Below are 24190 nucleotides of genomic sequence, written 5' to 3'. Positions count from 1 at the left end.
AAGTTTTTGCATAAGATCTGTATCCTGCGACGAGATATGAACTCGGGAACCTAAACTATAAACACACCAATCCACACTCATTAAACTAATGCGAACGATGTGAACATGGGACCTAAAATATGAACACTCGGGGAGTGTTAAAGCGAGAATCATTGTATTATGCTGATCAATAATACGAAGTTAGAAAACGAGGCCGAATTGACACTAGCGTAACGGCACACGATTGATTGCGTTATCCTGATTGATAACCCCACCTCGTCAACGAGACGGGGCCTGATTATCATAAAGGCTATCATTAACACAACCACACCCACTCGTATAAATTAATACGATTACCTCTCTAATTAGCATAGTTACACGCATAAGTACACAAATTAGCATAATTTCGGATTAATTATGCAAATTTCGAATTTCATTTAATTTTAATTATTTTTCATCAATTTTCACACACCCACATATACAACAAATTGGGGGCTCGTATCCGGGATATCTCGCAGACAGTTTATGCTTAAATTAAGGAACGAATCACTGTTGTATTAATCAAGGTATTGTGAACTAACATTGCCCTGTGACTGTAAACGGTGTAAACAAACAAAAAAACGCACTCTGAAGGAAAATACCAGAGTAGCAGTGGATAACAAAGACAGTGGGGGTAATATTATTTGCTCGAGTTGAACCAACACATCCTGTGATACGAATGTTTTTATATGTACTCTGAAGTGGAATTCCAGAGTAACTCACGCCACACATAAGAGACTAGAGTTAAGATACACTCTTAGGTCTATTAACTACACTACGTAATAGAGATGGCACATGACCCGCAACGTTCTGAGGGTGACATCCCAACGCATAACACTGATACAGAATGGACCTCCGAGGAGGAGATAGAATCTATGGAAAAACAATATCGTGAATTTGTGTTAAAACGTACTGGACGGACTGCTAGACAGCAGACAGAGCAGAGAGACGTATGGGAGGGGAGACATATAGAAGATGTTAAGGCACATAGGAGGAAACTACTTAAGGATGTGATGAAATGTAGCAAAGCCAAACGTGACGTAAAAATTGCAGAAATAGCAAGGTTAGACTCGTATCTCCTCACACAGACATACAGAGAAAGATTATGGACTGGGGAAAAATTTGACAGGGAAAGGAAGGAGAAACTGTCCCTAATAGAGGAGGTTAAGCGTCTGCACGCCCTCGTGAGAGAAAAAGAGTCGGCGCTGAATGCACCAGCGAAACCCCCAGATGTTGATACACATAACACATACCGGAGTAACAGTTTACTACACTCCGAGCCACGCGGACGTAAACCAGAGACAGGTCACACAGGAGGTGTGGCTACCAATCAAAGTGGTTTTGACAGAGATTCCCCCTCGCGACTCGAGAGAGGGGAGGGAGAGATACGGATGAAAACAGGAAAACATGGGACTGACAACTTCGAGGGTAGAGAGGAAAAAAATATTAACACTAAGTCAGCAGGATATTCTGTACTGATCGAGCAAAAAAGGGCGGAGCTGGGGCAAGACGAGCGACATGACAGAGACAGCTCATTTGGTAGACGCATTCCACGCAAGCACGACCGACGTGGAACCTATGGCAGAGATTACTTTCCAGAAAGACGCACATCACCCAAGCATGAGCCATGGGATAAGCAGGAGTCACCGAGCAAAGCTGACTCACGTTACAGGGGCAAGAGGCACTGCAAAAGTTTTGTTAAGCAGCGACACCGTGATGGTGACAGCTCGAGTGAGCACTCCTCAGGAACAGACGCCTCTGACGATGATCAACTGTCCGAATACTCATTCAGTAGTAAAACTCTGAAATTGATGGACAAGGCTCTCGTCAGAATTCCCTACTTCGATCCACACGATAGGAACAGAGACATACACGCTCACATCGCAACGGTAGAAGCAGAAGCAGTGATCAGGGGTTTGAGGAAAACGAATGAGAAAGCCAGTTTACTGAGACGAAGCTTGCACGAGCAGTCTATACCATGGGTAAAGTCGCTTTCATACAAGGTTCGGAACGATTTCAAAAAGCTGAGCCTGGCAGTGAGCCGGAAGTTTGGAGAATATTTAACATGGTCTGAGGGATTTAATGCTGCAAAATCCATGACCCAGTGCGCAGACGAGGATCCGCGAGATTACCTCCTACGGTTTAAAAGAGCGTACTACGCGGGTGATGTGGATCAGTATCACGAAGGTGACAAAAGGTTCAAAGTTATGTTTTTCGGGTCTTTGATTCCAGAGATTACAGAAATTGTGGGAATGGTTTTGAATCCAGAAACAGCCTCCTTACACCATATAGAGGATAAGGCGCACAGAGCTTGGCTGTACAGAGCTAAAGACAATAGTTCTACGACACCCAGGGAGAGGGATGATGTAACCAGCGTTTCAGAGGGGAAATAAAAATCACGTGAGCAGAAACACAGCACCACCAGCGAGGCAATGGCCCGCAGGCTGGGAGCGATCGCAGCGTGCAGGGACGCATATTTGCGAGATTCGCGGTGTGTGTAGACCAAGAGCAGAATCATGCCGGGTCCCAATGCCACGACACACGAGGGATCAAACACAATCGGCCCACTTCCGATCGATTCCCCCACCAGTTTTACCAGCAGAGAGAGCAGAGGGAATGAGGAATAGGGAGACGGGCGTGAGCTTGGCTGAGACACAAAAAATGACACGGGCACGTGATGAATCAATCACATTGGTTGAGAGGGAGCTTTCAGTGAGAGTGGTGTCCGTGGAGCTGCAGGGAAATCATGGACCCGTTAAAAAAATTAAGCAGGCTGCTGTTGACAAGGTAAACCAGGAGGGTCCCAATGATTGGGAAACAATAACTGCGTCGGGCACCAGTTCTGATAATGTGGTGGAGAGCGCAAGTGTTGCTCCCGTAATTGACACGCCTATCGAGCAGGGAAACATAACTGCATTAAAGTGTGATCCGACAGGAGATGATAACCAACCGCAGGGAGGGGAAGGAAAACCTGATTGTCTGTTAAATAGAAATGCCACCCCTTGTGTCGCGGAAGTGCGTGAGTGTACTGTGGAAGAGGCAGATGAATGCAGACATCAGCCTTTGGATGTTAAATTGTGCTCGGGCACACTAAGGAGGGATGGAGTTCAGAGTGTTGAAGTGGAGGAGAAGAATATCCGTGACGGATCGGGAATTGTGTTGAAACACAGCACACTCAAAAGCACGGAATCGAATCGTGACCCAGAATCGAATCCTGGAACGGAATCGAATCGTGGCACAGAAGGGAATCGTGGCCCAGAGTCAAATCGACTCCCAGAGGCAGCAGATGTGCACAGGGCTGCGGAGAATGCAAATGACCCCAACAGTCGAGCACGGAAACTCGTGGTGTATGTTGATCCTGGTTACGCACAGCATAACTTCACGCCACACAATCTCACATGGAAAGGGAGTGATAAAATAAATTACCGATACGAACCAGTGAGCCATGTTCATTAGGCCAAAGCCATCACGACGATGAGCCGGGACGATGATGTGATGATGTTGCATGGAAGGGTCATCGGTAACTCTAAGATACCTGGCCATGAGAGATATGATACACTCGTGACTAAAAGAGTCAGTCAGGTTATCAATGACTTGGTACAAGGTGGCAGAGAGGTAACATGAGAAAGTCAGAGAGACACCGTGGTTCTCGTTAACCTGCACTCCGCCATGGTTAACTTAACAATCCAAGAATTGGGTTTCGCAATCCGAGATCTGTACGAAGAAGAGAATACTCGACAGCAAATTCAATAGTTGATCCAAAGACTTGTTGCATTGCACCAGCGGCAGCATCAGTGATCTTCTCCAAGGACAATTTCCTTCATATCTGGTAACTCCAACACTAAAAAAAAATGTGATACCATTAGCATCCCTGGAAACAATCAGTACAACACAGGTACAAATTGCCTTTAAAATGGGTACAGCCACACCCATACATGGGGACTCCGAGACCAGACAGGTGGGATTTTTGTTGAATTTCCCACTGGTCAAACCCGAAAATGTATTTCGATTGCGGACAGTATTGAACGTGGGTACATGGAATAACGACATCTCCTATAACATGTAGCCAGTAAAACAATTTCCCCTTGTTTTACCTTCCTTTTAGTATTTCTTTTCTTATTTCAAATGTAATCATAAGTTGTGACGTGCGCGCGTTGTAAGGAAAAATTACTTGAGTAATATTGATGATTCATGATGGAAAAGTGCATAGATTCTTTGTTTTAAAAATGACCCGTGGCCAATTGACCACCGATCATTTTTAAAAGGGCGGAATGTTGTATCTAGGCCCCTTTTCCATCTTAATATTAACAAGTAATTTTTCAATACATATAGATACATATTTCTATTGTTTCTTTTAATTTTAATAATGAATAAAAACACCAAACCAGGCATCAGCATGGCATGTGGGGGTCATATTTACCTTGACCCACACGTTTATTATGAATAATATTGGTCGCGAAAGCCTACGTGTTAAACTGACTAACCTCTATGGGGAGGATACTTTTCTTAAAACCAGAAAGTTGGAGAAGCTCCGCATCTAGCGGATGGAATTGATATCTTCACTGGCGTTCCTCAAAAGGTGCAGAGATTCGAAGTTAATACCAAACGCAGTTAAAATAACACATCACAAAGTCTGCTAAAGCTAACCAAATACTACACAAAGCTAGCAAATGATTATTAATAGAGAGAATACAGCACAACAGGAGTGAATTATCTTACATTTCAGAATCTCTAAGGCAGTTGCACTTAGATATAAGCAAGTAGATCAATGCATTATTGGAATATAATCGAGACCATAACACAACAATCGGCTGATAATGTGTTTAATCTAACCAAAACTAGCCAAATGAATAAATTATCTAGACTTCATAATAAACAAATACCCACTAAAAACGAACAATTTAAAAACAAACCCGTAATGAACTTGACTAACACTGTTTTAACCAGTGACATGATCTCTGTCCTTTCTAAAGGCCTTAACTTTGCCGTTACCCCACGCACAATTCCAGTGGATGAGATAATTGCTGAGGTAGAATCAGCAGTTAGACTCCTTCCACATAATGAGGCAGAGATGACTAGACACGAGGTTGCCAAAATAATTGAAAATAGCAAAGTACCAAAAATAAATATTAGCTCGAACGAAGCAAAAGCCTTAAGAGAGATTAATTTAAATAAAGATTTTAAAATCCTGGCAGCTGATGAAGGCCGCACTACTGTGGTGATGCCACGAGCCAATTATGATAATAAAATTAAAGATTTACTAGAGAAAAGTACCCACATTAAAATTAAACGAGATCCTATTAATACTTTAGAACGTCAGACTACTGCAATAATTGCAAATTCATTAATCCCTAAGAATGAGCAATACCGAATAATTCCAAGGGCCTCAAAACCATCTAGACTGTATGGGCTACCAAAGATTCATGAAATCGGCATCCCATTACGACCCATAGTCAGTACAATTCGCTCTGCCACATATAAATTAGCAAAACATATAACTAAACAATTACATCCCTACATCGGGAGGACATCTTCATACATAAGAAATTCAGAACATCTTGTGAATGTGAATAAAGATATTAAACTTTACCCTAATGATATTCTGGTGAGTTTTGATGTGATTTCTCTATTCACTAAGGTTCCAGTGAACGAGTCACTTAAATTACTTGATACACTAGTAAAGAATACAGGTTTACCAAAATATATTCTGAAACTGGCTCATCATTGTTTAAATAACACTTACTTCTTTTGGAGGTGATTTATTTAAACAAAAGGAAGGAGCAGCAATGGGCTCTCCTTTATCTCCGGCTATAGCAAATATGCACATGGAAAACTCTGAAACAAGAGCACTTGTCTCGAGCACATTGAAACCATGTTTTTGGTTTAGATATGTGGATGACACTTTGGTTGCCTGGCCACATGGTAAAGATACACTTAATGATTTTCTAAATCATCTCAATGCACAAAACCCGGCCATCCAGTTCACCATGGAAATGGAGGTGAATAACACATTCCCGTTCCTAGATATTTTGCTTGGACATGGCCTAAATGGTAAAATAGCACACAGCGTTTACAGAAAGCGAACGCACACACTGATGCTATTTGAATGCAGAATCACATCATCACCCAGCTCAGACATCCTCTCTTATCAAGACGCTGATATATCAGGCTAAAGCAGTGTCAGATGGTGAAAGTCTCGTGAGAGAGATTAAACACGTTAAAGAAGCACTACGACAGAATGGCTACAATAATGCTCAAATTAACAGAGCATTGAATGCCAAATCACGATGGCAAAGCAACAATGCTGAAATCGATAAGATTGTTAAAACAATTAAAATACCATATATCTCGGGAGTAACTGACAAATTAGTACGTGTTTTGCAAAAGCAAAACATTACAGTAGGAGGGAGACACAGGGAGGTGGAGGGAGACAGGGGGAGGGAGTGGGACACGGGGAGGAGGAATGAGACACGGGCAGGAGGAGGAAGAAGATGAGGGGGAGGAAAAGGAGGTGCTGCAGCTGCTGACCGTCTTGACAGCGGATCTGATCGTCGGCTACATGGCTCACCTGGTGACACAGACGGAGTAGCTGCAGGTGCAGGAGCAGCTGCAGGTCCAGCAGCTGCAGAAGGTTTAGCCAGCACAGCTGGTGCAGGAGGTGGTCAACTGCCTGGGGGACCTGTTCCTCACACGGAGTGGGTGGAGCACCGAGGGCACCGCCGGCTGCTCGTGGACGTGGCCTGGGAAGTCATCCGCGATGGCTCTGCGAGCTGGGGCCGCGTGGTGGTCCTGGTGGTGCTCTGCTCGCTCCTCCCTCGCGAAGAGGCTGGTGGACTGCGTACGTCTGAGCGACGCGGAGAAGTCGGCCGTGACGGACGTGGTGGCCGCCTTGTTGGTGAACGTGTGCGGGGCCTGGTTCGTCGAGCAGGGAGGCTGGGAGGGCTTCCTGCGAGCATTCGGGCTGGGGACGCCCACTTAGGAGAGGGGCCGTGGATGCGGTGCGTTAAATTGTGGGTACTCCTTCCTCTACTGAAACATCCGCCCAGTGTGGAAGAGTAGACCAAAACATCACGTAAAGGGGTTCTCTAGAACTCGGTCTTGTAGAAATTTTTCCTATCACCAGAGATATGATAAAGCTATTGCGGAATTGTGCCACCACTCCACAATTCAAATTGTTTTGGCAGAGTATTCAAATAATGCTGCTGCTCACGATACAGGTTCCTGCTTATGTATTTGACATGGGGGGTGTTTGGAAGCGGCTCAGTGACCCAGAGGTTGTGGTGCCGCGGCAGCGGAGCCGCTCCATCGGGGCCGTGCCCACCGCCGTGACGCAGCCACCGGGGAGTGACGGCGCCGACGTGGCGCGCCCATCACACGAATGCACGCACACCCCACGTAGAGCCGGGAGGGAAGGTCACCTGGCCAACAGGTTTTTATCCAGAAGCCCCTAATGAGATCAAGCTTCATGGTTTCCTGCAGCCGGGAAATTGGGCGACCTACCCCCGAGGCTGAAGAGCACCGCGGTGCTGTGACCTGGGATTGTAATGGCATGGTCATGGCAGGGGCTGTTTAGCCACCGCGAGTGGAACCACACAAACACGAGTCAGTGGGCGGATAGCGGGAAGAACGGAAAGCGGACGTCCAATAAACCACTGCGGTGACGTCACCAGAGCGGTGATCCGAGGGCGGGAAAATCCAGACCTCTGATTGGACAGGGGGGCACGGGGTGCGGGAACATCACCGTTCCACAGCTTCTGCAGCATCAGATTGGGACTAAGGTGAGTGCGGGCTAATTGATCAGAGGGAAGAAAGCGGAGAGGCAGGCAGGATAAGTTCAGCCCAGGATCCCCGAGGGATAAGCTAAAGTCTGCTGACCCACACAATCACGAGTAGTTTAGCGGGTTACTCGCGGTGAATAAAATAGCTAGTAGGGGGATAAACTGTGTCGTGTGGTCTTTGTGAGTGTGAAGAGGAAGGCGGAGTGCTTAGCATTCGCGTGCCCGTGCGGCTGTTTACCGGAGTGCTTAGCGTTTGCGTACCTGGGCGACTGTTTACGGGAGTGCTTAGCGTTTGCGTACCTGGGCGACTGTTTACCGGAGTGCTTAGCGCTTGCGTACCTGTGCGACTGTTTACCGGAGTGCTTAGCGTTCGCATACCTGGGCGACTATTTACGGGAGTGCTTAGCGTTCGCGTGCCCGTGCGACTGTTTACGGGAGTGCTTAGCATTCGCGTGCCCGTGCGGCTGTTTACGGGAGCGCTTAGCGTTCACGTACCTGGGCGATTGTTTATGGGAGTGCTTAGCGTTCGCATACCTGGGCGACTATTTACGGGAGTGTCTTGCGGTCGCGTGCATGCGCGGTTGTTTCTAGCGAAGCAGAGAGCTAAGCGCCTGGTGTGCGCGTACACGCGCGGCTGTTTAAACGGCCCTTTTAAATCAGAGCGGAGTGACTCCCTCCAATAAGCGGCGCGCGCACGGCAGACACCCCTGCCCTCTCACCCCCGAACCCAACTCCCTCGCGTGTGATTGGTGTATGGGGCTGGGCAGGTAGCGGTGTTGGGTTTGTTATTGCCTAGGCGCGTAGAGCGTGTGTGTGAGGGAGTCATGCGTCAGCATACCGTACCCATTTGTTTACGTACTGAAATCACGCGTCGGCGCACCGTACCCATTTGTTTACGTACGTGAGTCACGCATCAGTGCGCCGTACCCATTTTTTTACGTACGGGACAGAGTCTTGCTTCGCGAGCGCGCTCACCGCAGCACGCCGCCACTGAACCCGCGTAGCGCGCCGCAAGAGTAAAGCGTACAAGCCCACTAATTGAGCCATGCCAACGCGGTCGGTAACAAAGTCAGGGGCCCCGGGGGGCGAGGAGTTGGAGGTCGCTAACCCGAACCCTACAGAACTGCCAGGTGGTAGTAGTACAAATGTAATGGGGGAGTCAGGGGGCAACGGCCCCGACAATTCAGTGATGGCGGGGGACGGCAGCCCCCACAGTTTGGCGTCAGAAGCGGTACGAACCCCCGCGTTACCCCACGCAAAAAATATGGCATATATTTACCAGCCGGGGGGCTCCTTGGTGGAAGGCATTCGCCCGCAACGTCATAGGGGCTAAAGAGATTAATGGGTGGACGGACGCGCAGGCGTTACGCCAACTTATTATGAACCTGGATGGGCGGGCAGCCAATTTTGTGGAAGCCCTACCCACAAGCGCGCAGACACAGCTAGAGGAACTGATGCGCCGACTTGATCTGCGTTTCGGTACGCGTGATGAGGAGTAGGCAAAAGCAGCCTTAGAGGCACGCTACCGCCAACCCGGCGAGGACCTGCGTGATTATGCCGAGGATGTGCGCGAGCTAACAAAGATCGCACACCTGGGACACACGACAGAGATGATTGAGGAGCTTGCCGCTGAGAAGATCCAGCGATACTTGACTCGCACGTCGTGGTGGCAGCCAGACATGAGCTATACACGTCTCCCCTTTAACGCCCTTGTCGAGCGCGCGCGTAAATGTGAAGGAATTTCCAGCGAACGCGCGCAGCTCCGGGGGCTGGGAAGAGAGCGCACCATCGCAAGCCTGTCGTTAGAGTAGGAAGAGGAGGAACAGGAGCTCGCCACGACGGTAAGGGGTCGGGAAAGGGAGCCCCCGGTAGCCCGCGAGACAACCCCGGGATGGGTAGCAGGGCTACAGACCGGCATGGGTGATATAGTCGGCCAGGTGACCCAAGTTGGTGGCCATATCACCAAACTACAGTCCACAGTGGAGACCATTCAGTCGGAAATGGGGGAAATGCGCTCCACGGTAGGGGGGCTAGCCGGGAGGGTGGCCCGACTAGAGGCAGAGTCTGGGCAGCGGCGTACGGGAGGGGAAAGAGGGAGCGTGCGGGGAAGCTCCTACGGGGCCACCGCCCTTCCCCGAGCGTGTTACCTGTGCGACCGCCGCGGGCACCTCGTGAGAGACTGTCCTCAAATCGCCCGCACTAGACAGGCGCCAGGGTTAAACGCCAACGCCCCCTAGAGAGTGGACCACCTAAGGGTGCAATCGACGAGGTCCCAAAACAAAACAACGATAGTAATAATGGTGAGCGAGTGACCCCCGCACAGATTCCGACCACAACACCCAAGGACGCGGTGAGGACAGGTGACTGGCTATGGGAGCTGGTGGCGGCGATCACGGGGGCCACATCACTGGTAGGACAGGTGAACGGGCAGCGCACCTGGATCCTACTCGACACGGGGGCAGTGGCTTCACTCGTGAGCGCCACACACTGCAGCGTGCTCGGGGTTGACGTGAGCCGCCTGCAGGCACACAGCGAGCAGAGCCGGGATGGGGTTGCTGGGAAGGATCTCCCTCGAGGTCCGTCTCGGACACCAGGTGTGTACACAGGAATTCTACGTCTCGAGTGTGTTGTGCCATGAGTGTATTGCGGGTACGGACCTCCTGGAGAAACTGGGGCTCAACGACTAGCCAGGCCAGCGATGCGCCACCGTGGAGGACAGCGGGGAGAGGATCCCGCTCCTGGGACAAGAACGGAATCGCCCTCACTTCACACCCATGGCCGCCACCCTGGTGTCGGCCGTCACCATCGGCCCGCTTGCCGAGATGCTGGTGCCCGTAGCAACACCCTCCGCCGACCCCACACACCGACCATCGGGCGAGGTAATGCTAACTCCTCACCCGGAGCTGGCGGACCGGTACGGAGTTGTGGGGTCAGCCACACTGGTAAACGCAGATGAGGGCCGACTGTTTATGCGGGTGTTTAACCCACACAGTACCCCGGAAATTCTACGACGACGCACCACGGTAGCCACCATACACCCCCTGCACGCGCGCCATTCTAACGACTCGGTGTTTGCACTCTGGGCGGAAGACCCTGGCTGCCCCGAGGACAACCAGGATCTGGCCTGGCGAGTCGGCCCGACCCCCCGAGCCGAGATCGTTCCCTTGCATGATGCGTTACATGTGCCTTGGGCAGATTTACCTAAGGGGGAGGCCGATCAACTGTGCGGATTGTTGCAGGAGCACGCCAACGTGTTTAGTGAGCACGATTCAGATATGGGCCGGACAGACCTTGTTAAGCACCAAATTAACACAGGTGCAGCCCGACCCATCAAACTCCCCGCATACCGAGTGGGCGCGCCTGATCGGACCCAGATCAAAGAGGCAGTCGCGGATATGCTACGTGATAACATAATCCAGCCCTCGGCGAGCCCCTGGTCTTCCCCGGTAGTGCTAGTGACGAAAAAGGATGGGTCGACCCGATTCTGTGTTGATTACCGAAAGTTGAACGCAGTCACCCTCGGCGACGCCTTCCCCATACCGTGCATCGACGACACCTCTGACAGCCTCGCAATAGCACAGTATTTTTCCACCCTCGATCTGGGGTCCGGGTACTGGCAGGTGGAGATGGCAGAGGAGGATCGGCCAAAAACCGCATTCACCACCCCAATTGGACTGTTCGAGTTTCGAGTGCTTCCGTTCGGACTCACTAACGCGCCCGCAACGTTCCAGCGATTGATGGAGTTGGTGATGCGGGGCTTGCAGTGGGAACAGTGCCTGATTTACCTGGACGAGGTGACAGTGTTCAGTAGATCTGTCGGAACACTGGTCCAGGCTGCGAGAGGTGTTCCAGCGATTGCGAGCAGCCCATCTCAAGCTCAAGCCGCGTAAGTGCTACATTGCGCAGTGCGAGGTGGCATACCTCGGACACCGAGTCAGCGAGGCGGGGTGTGCACCGATCCGGAGAAGGTACGCGCCGTAGTGGAATGGCCACGGCCAAGGAACCTGACGGAGATCATTCTTGGGGCTCGCCACCTATTATCGTCGATCTGTAAAGGGATTCAGCGAGATTGCATGCCCCCTCACCCAACTCACCTCCCCTAAGAACCCCTATCAGTGGACGGAGGCCTGCCAGACGGCCTTCACCACCCTCAAAGACCACCTCGCCCACACCCCCACTCTAGCTTTCCCCAATTTCACCACTAATTTTATTTTAGACACCGATGCCTGCAGCAGTGGGCTGAGCGCGGTGCTGTCGCAGGTGCAGGGTGGGACGGAGCGGGTCATCGCATATGCCAGTCGGACCCTGAGTGGGGCCGAGCTGAATTATTGCGTGACCCGTCAAGAACTGTATGCCGTGATCTTCGCGTGTAAACAGTTCCGACCGTATATGTATGGCAGGAAATGTCGGGTGCGCACCGACCATCATGCCCTGCATTTCCTCCTTACGTTCAAGGAACCACGGGGGCAGATGGCCCGATGCTTAGCGGAGTTGCATGAGTACAAATTGCAAATCGAGTACAGAGCTGGGCGTACACATGCAAACGCGGACGCCTTGTCGAGGCGACCCGCGGTGTGCGCCGAGACAAGGGCGGAGGAAGTCTGCCCGTGCTTCACGGGGGGACGCTGCCAGCAAACAGCGGACCACCGAGGGCGCGCCGAAACTAAAACCCCCCCTCGCGGGGGAGAGTGCAATATGTGCCACAGAAACCCCGGCAGGGGGAACCAGGGAACCGGGGGACCACCCGGCGGACGCGGAGCCCACGCCCCGGGGCCCAACGGGTCGCTTAACCCCACCCAATCGGATCCAGGAGAACATCGGCTGCGCCTTCCCAGGCCTGGACGACGAGTAGCTGAGACGGACCCAGCTGCGAGGATCCAGATCTGGCGGCGGTGGAAGCGGCCCAATGGGAGAAGAGGGACACCCTACCAGGACCCTGGCGTGGTTTGTACGCCCGGTTGTGCATGCAGAACGGGGTGGTACGGGAGCTCACCGAAGCCGGCCAGCCTGGGTGCATCTGTGTTCCCGCCCAGGTGCGACCCCAGCTGCTAAGACTAGTGCATGACCACCTGCTCGGGGGCCACGACGGGGAGACCCTGCATCGCCAATATCTCTGGCCCAAGTTAGCACAAGACGTGGCCGCCTGGGTGCAGGGCTGCCGCGCGTGTCAGTAATGCGGGCCCAAACCAGCGCGATACCAGGTCCCCCTGAGACCGTTCCGCGTCAGTCGGACGAATCAGCTGGTTGGGATCGACCTGCAGGGGCCATTCCCGCGATCCCACCGGGGCAACCGATATATTCTTGTAGCGGTGTTGTACTTCACACGCTATCCCATAGCGGTGGCCATCCCCGATAAGACAACCCTCATAGTGGCCCGAACATTCGTGGAACACTACGTACTTAAGCACGGGATCCCCGAACGAGTCATTACTGACCAGGGTAGTGAGTTCGACCCTATGCGGAGCTAGGGTCCAGGCCTACCTGCAAGGCGAGGCCGCACACCAGCGGCAGGAGCAGGGCGCCCGACCCCGGATGGAGCCCCCTTCTACTCGGCGGGCTCCAAGGTGTGGCTGCACACCCCTCGCGTCGGGGCCGGACAGATGGGGAAGCTAACCACCTACTGGCGGGGACCCTGGACCGTGGGGCGACAGATCTCCCCCTGGACGGTACTGATTCAAGGGGGGGAGAGAGGCCGGGAGATGGTGGTCAATGTCCGGCGAATAAAACCATGGAGGGCGGCCCCAGCGAGGGAGAACCCCGCCGTTCGAGGACCCCGATACCCCGGGGTCCCCACACCCCCCCCCCCCCATACCCGGGGGCCTTGCACAGTGTATGGGCCCCACGGAGCCCCGGGCCCCAGGGGGTCCCGACCCGAGCCAGGAGAGACGGGTACGATGGCCCCTGCACCCTACCGCTACCGAGTTTGTCTTCCAGCTCGCACGTACCCAGGACCGGTGAGAACCACTGGAGTGGAGGAGGAGACCGCCGCCGGAACCCCGAGAGGTGGAGCCACCACCGCCAAGGCCAGCCACGAGAGCCGGACGAGTCCCGCGGACCCCGCGGCGCTACCTTGTAGGGGCAACCCAGGCGAGGTGCTCCAGTCAACCCGGGACGAGGACTGACACCTCGGGGGGCTGTGTGGTGCTGCCACAGCTGAGCCACTCCGTCGGGGCCATACCCACCGCCGTGACGCCGCCACCGGTGCCTCGGATTTCCCGCCACTCTCCCGAGGCCGGTGCTCTCGCAGACGTCCGCTGTTTAGCCTCTACACAGTTGTGGTGCCGCCGCAGCGGAGCCGCTCCGTCGGGGCCGTGCCCACCGCCGTGACGCCGCCACTTGGGAGTGACGGCGCCGACGCGGCGCCCCCCTCGCACGAATGCACGCACACACCATGTAGAGGCGGGAGGGACGGTCACCTGGACATTGTTGCCGTCAATGATAAGTGTGATTTGTAGAGTGTCTTGTCTAACTGATCTAGTTCGGTGCGTATAAGTCTGATAAGAGCTAAGCTAAGCTAGTTTTGAAAAGAATTCGTTTCGCATTAGAAGAAGTTACAGCAGCAGAGGTCAGTGTAAATGCGATTGGAATTACCCCAGAGTCGCGGCATCTCTTCAGAAAGGTGAGAGACTCGATCAGCTGAGCCTTCTTATCCCGGAGTTTGTTGAAGGATCTTAAAGTGACGTGGAAACCCTCCCCGTAGAGGCGGTAAAATTTTCATTTAAAGCTTTCGTGACTGCAGTAATTCATATTCTTAGCTCTTTCGGTAAAGTCACGTTGAAGGGAAACAATAAAATAATAAATATATATAAAACAATAACAATTCTCACGACGTTTCGAAAGGAATAGATGTAAGATGCATGGAACATCTGAAGGCTGTGCTAGTTTACTTGTTAGGAAGCCATGCTTGTAATTGTGCATGTTAAAAAAGATAGGTCCACCTGGATTGTGGATCAATTCACGTGATGTTTTAATCTCTTTTAGCTGTTTTATAAACATATTGGCCCTTAGGATTTCAATTTGCGCACATAAGAAAGAAATATTATGAAAGTATCTTTACATATTTTTTTTTTAATTGTCGTAATTTAAATGCACTAACAAGACTAAAACCTTGAATCACATCCAAAAAAGGAATCTGTGCCTGTAATGCCCACAAATTATTAATAGACTTCAGGTATTGTATCCCTATTGTACAGATACATGGTTTCTGTCTTTGTTTTTTCATAGCCCCTCTTTCTTTTGTACTTGTAATATGTTGGATAAACATGTTGAGACAAAATTGCACAAATACATGTCAATCTGCTGTTCCTTTTCATAGTTCTTATCTTTTTGATGGTGCTCGGTTGACTTAACGTAAGTGAATTGTGGCACCATGAAGGCATGCTATTGGGTGGATTAGAAATATAAATGTTATGGCAACAGACATTCAATATAAGTATTTTATTTAGTAAATCCAAATCATTGAACCAGATATTTAGTAAGCTTATATCAATTTCACCCAGGCAATTAGTACATGTAAATCAATTTCAGTCAGATCATTAATAAATATTAATCAGATTCCTCCAAATATTTAGTAAATCTAAATTACCATTGCTCAGACATTTAGTAAATATAAATCACTTTTCCTTGTAAAATCTATTTGTATTTGCACTATTTTTCAGGCTAAATAACTCATCATTTGGCATGCTATTACTAAATCAAACACATTTTAACTGTTGCTTTTATTACCATGTACTTACTTTTATTCTTTATTTTTAATTTATTCAATATTTTTTTTTTCAAAATTGTAGTGCTTAAAATCTATTCAATTATATCACGTATCACTTCATTGCCAAAATTGTTTTAAGTAACAATGGGTCACTCATTATAGACACCCAGAGAGACCTACAGATTTGCACGGTTGGCTACGTACGGTGCGAAAGAGGTTCAACATACAGGTTGGTGCTGATGAATTCTGACTACCCAATAAGTTGTATTTGTATTCTTGGGTCTTTCGGTAAAGTCACCACGTAGATAGGTTCAGAGAAAGTAGCAAAAAATAACAAAAAACTACGACGTTTCGATTGCAACAAAAGCGGTCGTCAAAGACTTTTAAAACGGCCTGCATCAGCACCTTTCCACCTCCTTGTTTCCTCCTGATGTCGAGGAATGAGTGGGTGGGTGAATGAGTGAGTGGATGAGTGGTTGGGTGAGTGAATGGGTGGATGGTTGAGTTAATGAGTAGATGTGATGGTGAATGAGTAGATGGGTGTGTGAGTGAAAGGGTGGGTGAGTGAATGGGTGGGTGAGTGAATGAGTGGATAGGGTGGGTTAGTGAACAGAAGGGCAGTTGTGTGAATGAGTGGATGGGTTGGTGAATAAGTGAGTGGGTGGGTGAGTGAATGAGTGGGTGGGTGAGTGGTTGAGTTAGTGAATGAGTGGGTAGGTGAGTGAATGAATAGTTGGGTGAGTGAATGTGTGGGTGGGTGGGTGAGCGAATGAGTGGGGGGGGGGGGGGGGTGAATGAGTGGGTGGGTGAGTTAATGATTAATGGGTGAGTGAACGAGTTGGTGAGTGAGTGGATGAGTAGTGGGTGAGTGAAATAGTAGGTGGATAAGTTGATGAGTGTATGGGTGAGTGAATGAGTGAGTGGGTGGGTGAGTGAATGAGTGGGTGGGTGAGTTAATGAGTGGGTGAGTGAGTGAATGAGTTCGTGGGCGAGTGAATGAGTGGGTCTGTAAGTTGATGAGTGTATGGGTGAGTGAATGAGTGGGTGTGTACGTTGATGAGTGCATGGGCGAGTGAATGAGTGCGTGGGTGAGTGAATGAGGGGGTGGGTGAGTAAAGGAGTGGGTGCGTGAGTGATTGAATTGCGGTTTTGGGAAGGCGCCTGAAATCTAGGCGGGGGTTGGTGGATCACCACACACAAGATGAGTGGATGAGTTGGTGAGTGACCCCACCCTACCTGGCCATTATATACTCATTCTACCGGGCAATTATGAACCCAACCTTTCATTATCACCAGCACCAATAATCATCACCAGCACCAGCACGAACCATTATCATCATAACCAGCACCAATAATCATCATCATGGCCAGCACCAATCATCATCATCATCATCCCCAGCACCAGGACCAATCATCATCATCACCATGACCAGCACGAACCATCATCATCATGACCAGCACAAATAATCATCATCACCAGCACCAATCATGATCATCTTCACCAGCACGAATCATCATCATCATCATAACCAGCACCAGCACTCATCATCATGCTCATCACCAGCACCAATCATCATCACCAGCAACAATCATCATCTTCATTACCAATCATCATCACCAGCACCAATCATCATCACCAGCATCACCAATAATCATCATTGTCATCACCAATCATCAGTCGTCATCACCAGCACCAATCATCATCATTATCACCAGCACCAGCACGAATCAGCGTTATGACTAGCACCAGCACCAATCATCATCATCACCAGCAGCAATCATCATCACCAGCACCAATCATCATTATCATCAACAGCACCAATTATAAATCATCATCACCAACCACCCACCACCACCCAACACCACCCACCACCACTCACCTCCACCATCCACCACTCACCACCAACCACCACCACCCACTACCCACCAACCACTAGCCACCACCCACCACCACCCACCACCAACCACGAGCCACGACAACCCACTACCAACCACGCACCTCCACCACCACCCGCCACCCACCACCCACCACCACTAACCACCACCCACGACCACCCACCACCCACCACTACCCACCACCATCCACCACCACCTAGCACCACGCACCACCCAGCACCACCCACCACCACGCATCACCACCCACCACCCACCATCACCCACCATCACCCACCAACGATCTCCACCAACCACCCACCGCCCACCACCACCAAACCACCAACCACCCACATCCACCAACCACCCACCACCACCCACTACCACCTCCACCACCCACCAACCACCACAACCACCCACCAACCACTACCATCCACCAACCACCACCCACAAACCACCACCACCCTCCAACCACCTCCATCACCCACCAACCACCACCACCACCCACCAACCACTACCATCCACCAACCACCACCCACAAACCACCACCCACAAACCACCACCCACCAACCACCATAACCACCACTACCCACAAACACCCACCAACTACCACCTACCACCAACCACCACCACCCACCACCACCACCCACCAACCACTACCATCCACCAACACCACCCACAAACCACCACCCACAAACCACCACCCACCAACCACCATAACCACCACTACCCACAAACACCCACCAACTACCACCTACCACCAACCACCACCACCCACCAAACACTACCACCACCACCACCCACCAACCACCACCACCCACCACCACCCATCCCCACCCACCAACCACCACCACCCACCACCACCCACCACCACCCATCCCCACCACCACCCACCCCCACCCACCACCCACAACCAATCACCACCAACCACCACCATCCACAACCAACGACCAACTCATCCAACCACAACCACCAGCAACTACAACCACCACCAACCACAACCACCACCTCCCCTCATCATCACATAATCATCATCCATCATCATCATCCATCATCATCGCCACCCAACATCATCGTCACACATCACCACCCATCATGACCAGCATCCTTCATCACAACCACCCATCACCTATCATCACCACCACCACAGACCCATCATCACCACCACCCATCATGATCAATCACCCAATATCACCAACCACCACCACCAACCACCACCACCACCCACAACCACTCACCCACAACCACCCACCCACCACCACCCTCCAACCACCACCACCCACCACCACCCCCAAGCAACCACAACCGCCACCCAAGAACCACCAATCACCACTAATCGCTAAATACCACAAATTACCAATCACCGTTAATCACCAATCACAACCAATAACCACCAACCGCCAAACACCAATCACCACCAATCACTGTTAATCACCAATCACCACCAAACAACACCAATCTCCAAACACCAATAACAAACATTCACCACGAATCACCAATCAAAAACAATCACCAATCACCACCACTCATCATGAATCACCAATCACCATCAATCACCACCAATCACCATGAATCACCAATCACCATCAATCACCACCAAACACCATCCATAACCACCAATCTCCAATCACCTTTCACCACCAATCACCAATCACCACCAATCACAAATCACCACCAATCACCAATCATCACCAATCACCACCAATCACAACAATCACCAATCACCACTAATCACCACCAATCTCCAATCACCACCAATCTCCAATCACCACCAATCTCCAATCACCACCAATCACCACCAATCATCATCATCACCCATCATCACCACCCATCATGATCACCACCCTTCATCACTACCACCCTTCATCACTTCCAACTATCAAAACCACCACCAATCAACCATCATTATCACCATGACCAATCATCAGCACCACCCATCATCACTTTTACCTATCATAACCACCACCCATAAACCATGATCATCACCATGACTAATCATCACCACCACCCATTATCACGGACCACCATCATCATCATTGCCACCAACCACCCAACATCACCATCACCCATCATTATCCTCACCACAAATCAGCATCATCACCCATCATAATCACCACCCATCGTGATCACCACCTTACATCATTAACACCAATTATCAGCATGAACACCCACCATCATCACCAACCATCATTATCACCATCTATCACAATCATCACCACCGATCGTCATCAACCACCTATCAACACCACCACCACCGACCATCATCAACACACATCATCACCCATCAACCATCATCATCAACAGCCATCAGCACCCATCATAATCACCACCCATCGTCATCTATAACCATCATCACCACCCACCATCATCAACCACCACCACCCATCATCATCACCCATCATCATCACCACCCACGGCCACCACCCGCACTGCACCACGTGGTGCGGCAGCTGTGCGCGTGGGGGCGGAGCCTCGCGGAAGTGACGTCATTTCTGGTACGTCATAGCCACGCCTCCACCGCCAGTCGAGAGGAATGCGCACGAGGGAGCAGCTGCAGACGACGTTGGAGAGCGAATCCTCAACGAGGTGAGCGTCCCTGTTGACTATGAGTGTTGTTTATCTTTATTTTACATTTTGACCGCAAATTAAAGCCTCATTATTGTTGATATGTTGGTATTTTTATTTTCTGCAATCAAATTAGGACTGCTAGATAGGTTACTTGGCATGCCCTGATATGTTGCTTTTACTGTCACTGTTTAGACATAAGCGAGTCAGCATTTTAAAATTAATAACTAACTTGTTTAAATCTCAGAGTATGAATAACATGTCTACAATTATTGTTTTCTGATTGCTGGCACAATTGTGCCCTACATTTTATGTATTGAATGTTATTCAACATTGGGGAGGAGTCTGCCTTCTTGTTCAGACCCCAGCTGCTGCCATAGTTGTCTCTAATCTGTGATGTCACAGCCACATGGGTGGTGTCTCTGACATCACGTGACCCACGACGTCATGCTCGGTTTATAACAAATAATTTAAGTAAGGTCATATGACCCTCATGACCTACAAGGCATGGGGGGGGGGGGGGTGTTTATCAAGAATTCGATTAATGCAAATGGGCTGTACATTAACATGCATGTGTGGATTAAATATCATTAAGTTTGGCGATTATGTTTAATGTAATAGGCTGGTGGAATAAACATGTTTGTGTGGATCGATGAGTGAGTGATCAGAAGCACGTATGAGTGGCAAACAAGTGCGGGCGTTGGCTTGAAAGCAACAGGCATGGAAGTGATGGGATTGGTACAGTGAGTGGCCAAATATGTAATATTTTAGAGGATGAGTGATTCAAATTGTTGCTAAATCTTAGCGTTGTTCCAAACTCCACAGGCCATCCAACTTCACGCAGAATCTACTCTTTCCCAACAACATGGATAGCCATATCAAGTGGGCTGAGATTGTGGATGACTATGAGGGTAAGTCCCAGATACCTGCATCACGTGGCTTATATACAGAGAAGGAGGCTTCTTTATCAATTACTTTGAGAAGACATGGCTTGGTTGTGATGGGAAGACGTAATGGTCGAGTGTTCCAGAAACGATGGGTTTATATCTGAATTTCAGCCATTTTTGTTTAAACTGGGGTCTCAAGCTTATGGAATTAATGGTCTCAGCATGCCCACAAAAACATGACTTGTAAAGTTTTACTGCCATGTGATGAATATTTCTCAATAGCAGCTCCTGTTGTGTGGAAAGAGCTAATTACAGGGATCTTAAAATTCGTTCTGTGAAACTCCATGTTCTTCGTTCTCTAATTCATTACTCGTCCTTTGAATTACCTGTCTGCTCTTCGCAGGCCGGGAATCGTCGCGCCAGTCGACCACCTGGGGTGACATTATGGATAAAGTGGACCCTTTCCCAGGCCAAGGTTACAAGCATCGCTCCCCAAAGGTGTGTATGGGGTCTGTGGGGGTCAAATACACATTATCTACAAAACTGGCACACCATCTCTCCACATTACCTTTCTCACCACACCACCACCAATTAAATAGACCATCATATAGCCTTATCATGAATCTATAACATCACAAGACACCATCTCTCTGGAACATTCCTCTGCTTCACCTCTCTGTATATCAAAACCAGCTCCAGACACCATCAGCCAATCTCTCCACCATCCCACTCATGCATTGGGCATTTATTACCATTGAGGACGAAATGATATAAATCAGTCACATTAATTACGTCTGCTAGTTCAGTTGATTGGAAGTAGCCATTCCAGTTGCCCACTATGGGCACTGCGTGAAATTTGTCGAGATTATGGGCTACGAGATCTTTATAATGTAACATTCTGTGGAAACTATTGCCAGTGATGATTGTTGCCAACAATTGCTATGAAATATTCCCAGTCGATCACAGACTTAAGTGCATGTATGGGGTGTGTGAGGATATATGAGGATGTAACATGTATTTTGATTATGTAGGGGTTGGGATTATTAAGGGTTAGGGCTACACGTACAATGTGATAAAAGTATTGATGGATAAGGTGTTATGTTATCAGGTGATTTTATATATTCAATCTTGATTTGAAATTTTCTTGACTGTGTATATTCATGCGAGTGTAAAAAGCGAGTTTGAATGAGTGAACGTGGATGTCTGCATCTGTACAAAGATGTGTGAGTATGCATTTGTGTTGGGTTTATGTGCACGTTTATGTTTGCATGCATGTGGGTATTAATTTTTGTTTGCATGTGCATGTCTGAATATTAATGTGGTGATCTTTGCTTGAACAGAGGATAATTGGGGAGTTAAAAGACTTCAGCGGGGTGAAGCGTCTTCAGGAGAAGGACCTTGGGACGCTGAAACGCCTCCTGGTAGAGGAGCGCCTCTTTGAGGTGCAGCGCCTGGCCAGGGAAAAGTGCCGCACAGAGGAGCATTGCTTCAGAGACCATCTCCTCAAGAAGCGACTCGTTATAGTGCAGTGCTTCGCGGAGGAGAAGCGACTTCGTGAGATGAAGCATCTTGAGGAGAAGCGTCTGGAGGAGGATGAGAAGTACCTTGAGGAGGAGCAGTGCCCCGTCAGGACCGCTGCCATCGCCACCACTGCCAGCAACGCTGCAACCACCACCACCGCTGCCACCCCCGCCATCACTGCCACCACTGACACGACTGCCACCACCGCCACCGTCACCGTCACCGCCACCACCGCGGCAACCACCACCTCTGCCACCACCACAACTTACTCCACTGCCAGCGCCACCACCACTGCTGCCACCGCCACCACCGACACCTTTGACGCTACCGCAACCACCTCCACCAACTCCACCACGTCCACCGCCATCATCACCACCGACCGCCCTGCCGCTAACGCCACCACCACTGCCACCACCATGGCAACCACCACCTCTGCCGCTACCAACGCAACCAACACCACCACTACCGCCACCACCACCACCACCGCCACTGACACCACCAGCACTGCCACCTCAGCCAACACCACCACCACCGACACCACTGCCACCACTTCTGCCACCTCCGAGGACGAGGAGGTTGAGGAGGATGAGGAGAGAATTGAGAAAACAGAGAAGGGGGATACGATGGTGGTGGAGGATGAAGATGAAATGGAGGACGAGACAAAGGAGCAGGAGATGGAAGAGGTGCAGGTGGTGGAGGTGGTGATGCAGGGAAAGAAGAGGAAGCGAGGGGGCCTCGCTCGCGTTGCAAGAGCGATCACCTCACTCCTCCGCCGCGTGCTGCTTTGTGGTAGCATGTCAACCACTCAGTAGGGGTGATGGTGGTGGTCGTGGATTGGTGCCAACCATGACCACTATCACCATACTACCCACCCACCCTGTGATACATGCCACACCCACCCACCCCGTGATACATGAAACACACTTACCACACGGTTCCCCAGAGAAACGTTGCCACTGGGACCACAGCTGTTGAAGTGGAGAACGATTGCTACCAAGACACCACGCACACCACACACACACGGGACTAGCCCAAAAGCATAGCCGGCCCCACTCTGGGCCCCTTCCATGCTGGTTTTTATCCAGGCAGTCCTCATGGGATGACCTTGCTATGGTTTCCAGGACATGGAAGGGGCAGAAAAGCCAGGGTGAGAGAGCTGGAGGGGTCTGGATCGGACAATGGACGACACCTGCCACATGGCAAGCCCCAGGGCCACCCTGCAAATAATACGGTTAAATACCATTGTTCTTATTGGTACTATAAACTCTTTGAAATAAACCCATGATGACAAAAAATATATTTGAATTGCTTGCAAGTGCTGCCTGAGTTGGTTAAATGTGCCTTGGCTCAGGTGTGCGGTTTTCCAGCTGTGTGTGGAGGTACAAGGACAAATATAGAATGATCGCCGTTTTGAGAGATGGTCCTTCTTTAGAGCACATACAAATGTCGGTGGGAAAAGATATTCAGGTGATTCGCCTCCTTCACAACACTGCCACTCTACTCCACTGCCCCACTGATCCACTGCTCCACTGCCCCACTGTCCCACTGTCCCACTGCTCAATTGATCCATTGCCCCTCTGCCCAACTATCCCTTTGCTCCACTACTCCACTGCCCTACTACCCATTTGGCCCACTGCTCTTCTGCTCCGCTGTCCCACTGCCCATCTGCTCAATTGCCCTACTGCTCAACTACTCCAATGCTCCACTGCCCTTCTACTCCACTGCCCCTCTACCTCCCTGCTCCACTGCCCATCTGTTCCCCTTCTGTAACAGCAGTTGAAACAAACGTTTGAGTTTCTTAACCCCCCCTGCCTCTGTCCACCAATCAGTAGAAATGGGTAAGC

Source organism: Petromyzon marinus, chromosome 82 (genome assembly GCF_048934315.1).
Source record: "Petromyzon marinus isolate PM22_M1 ecotype Great Lakes invasive population chromosome 82, UKy_Petmar_22M1.pri1.0, whole genome shotgun sequence".
Lineage (NCBI taxonomy): Eukaryota > Metazoa > Chordata > Hyperoartia > Petromyzontiformes > Petromyzontidae > Petromyzon > Petromyzon marinus.
This window is presented reverse-complemented; position numbering follows the sequence as displayed.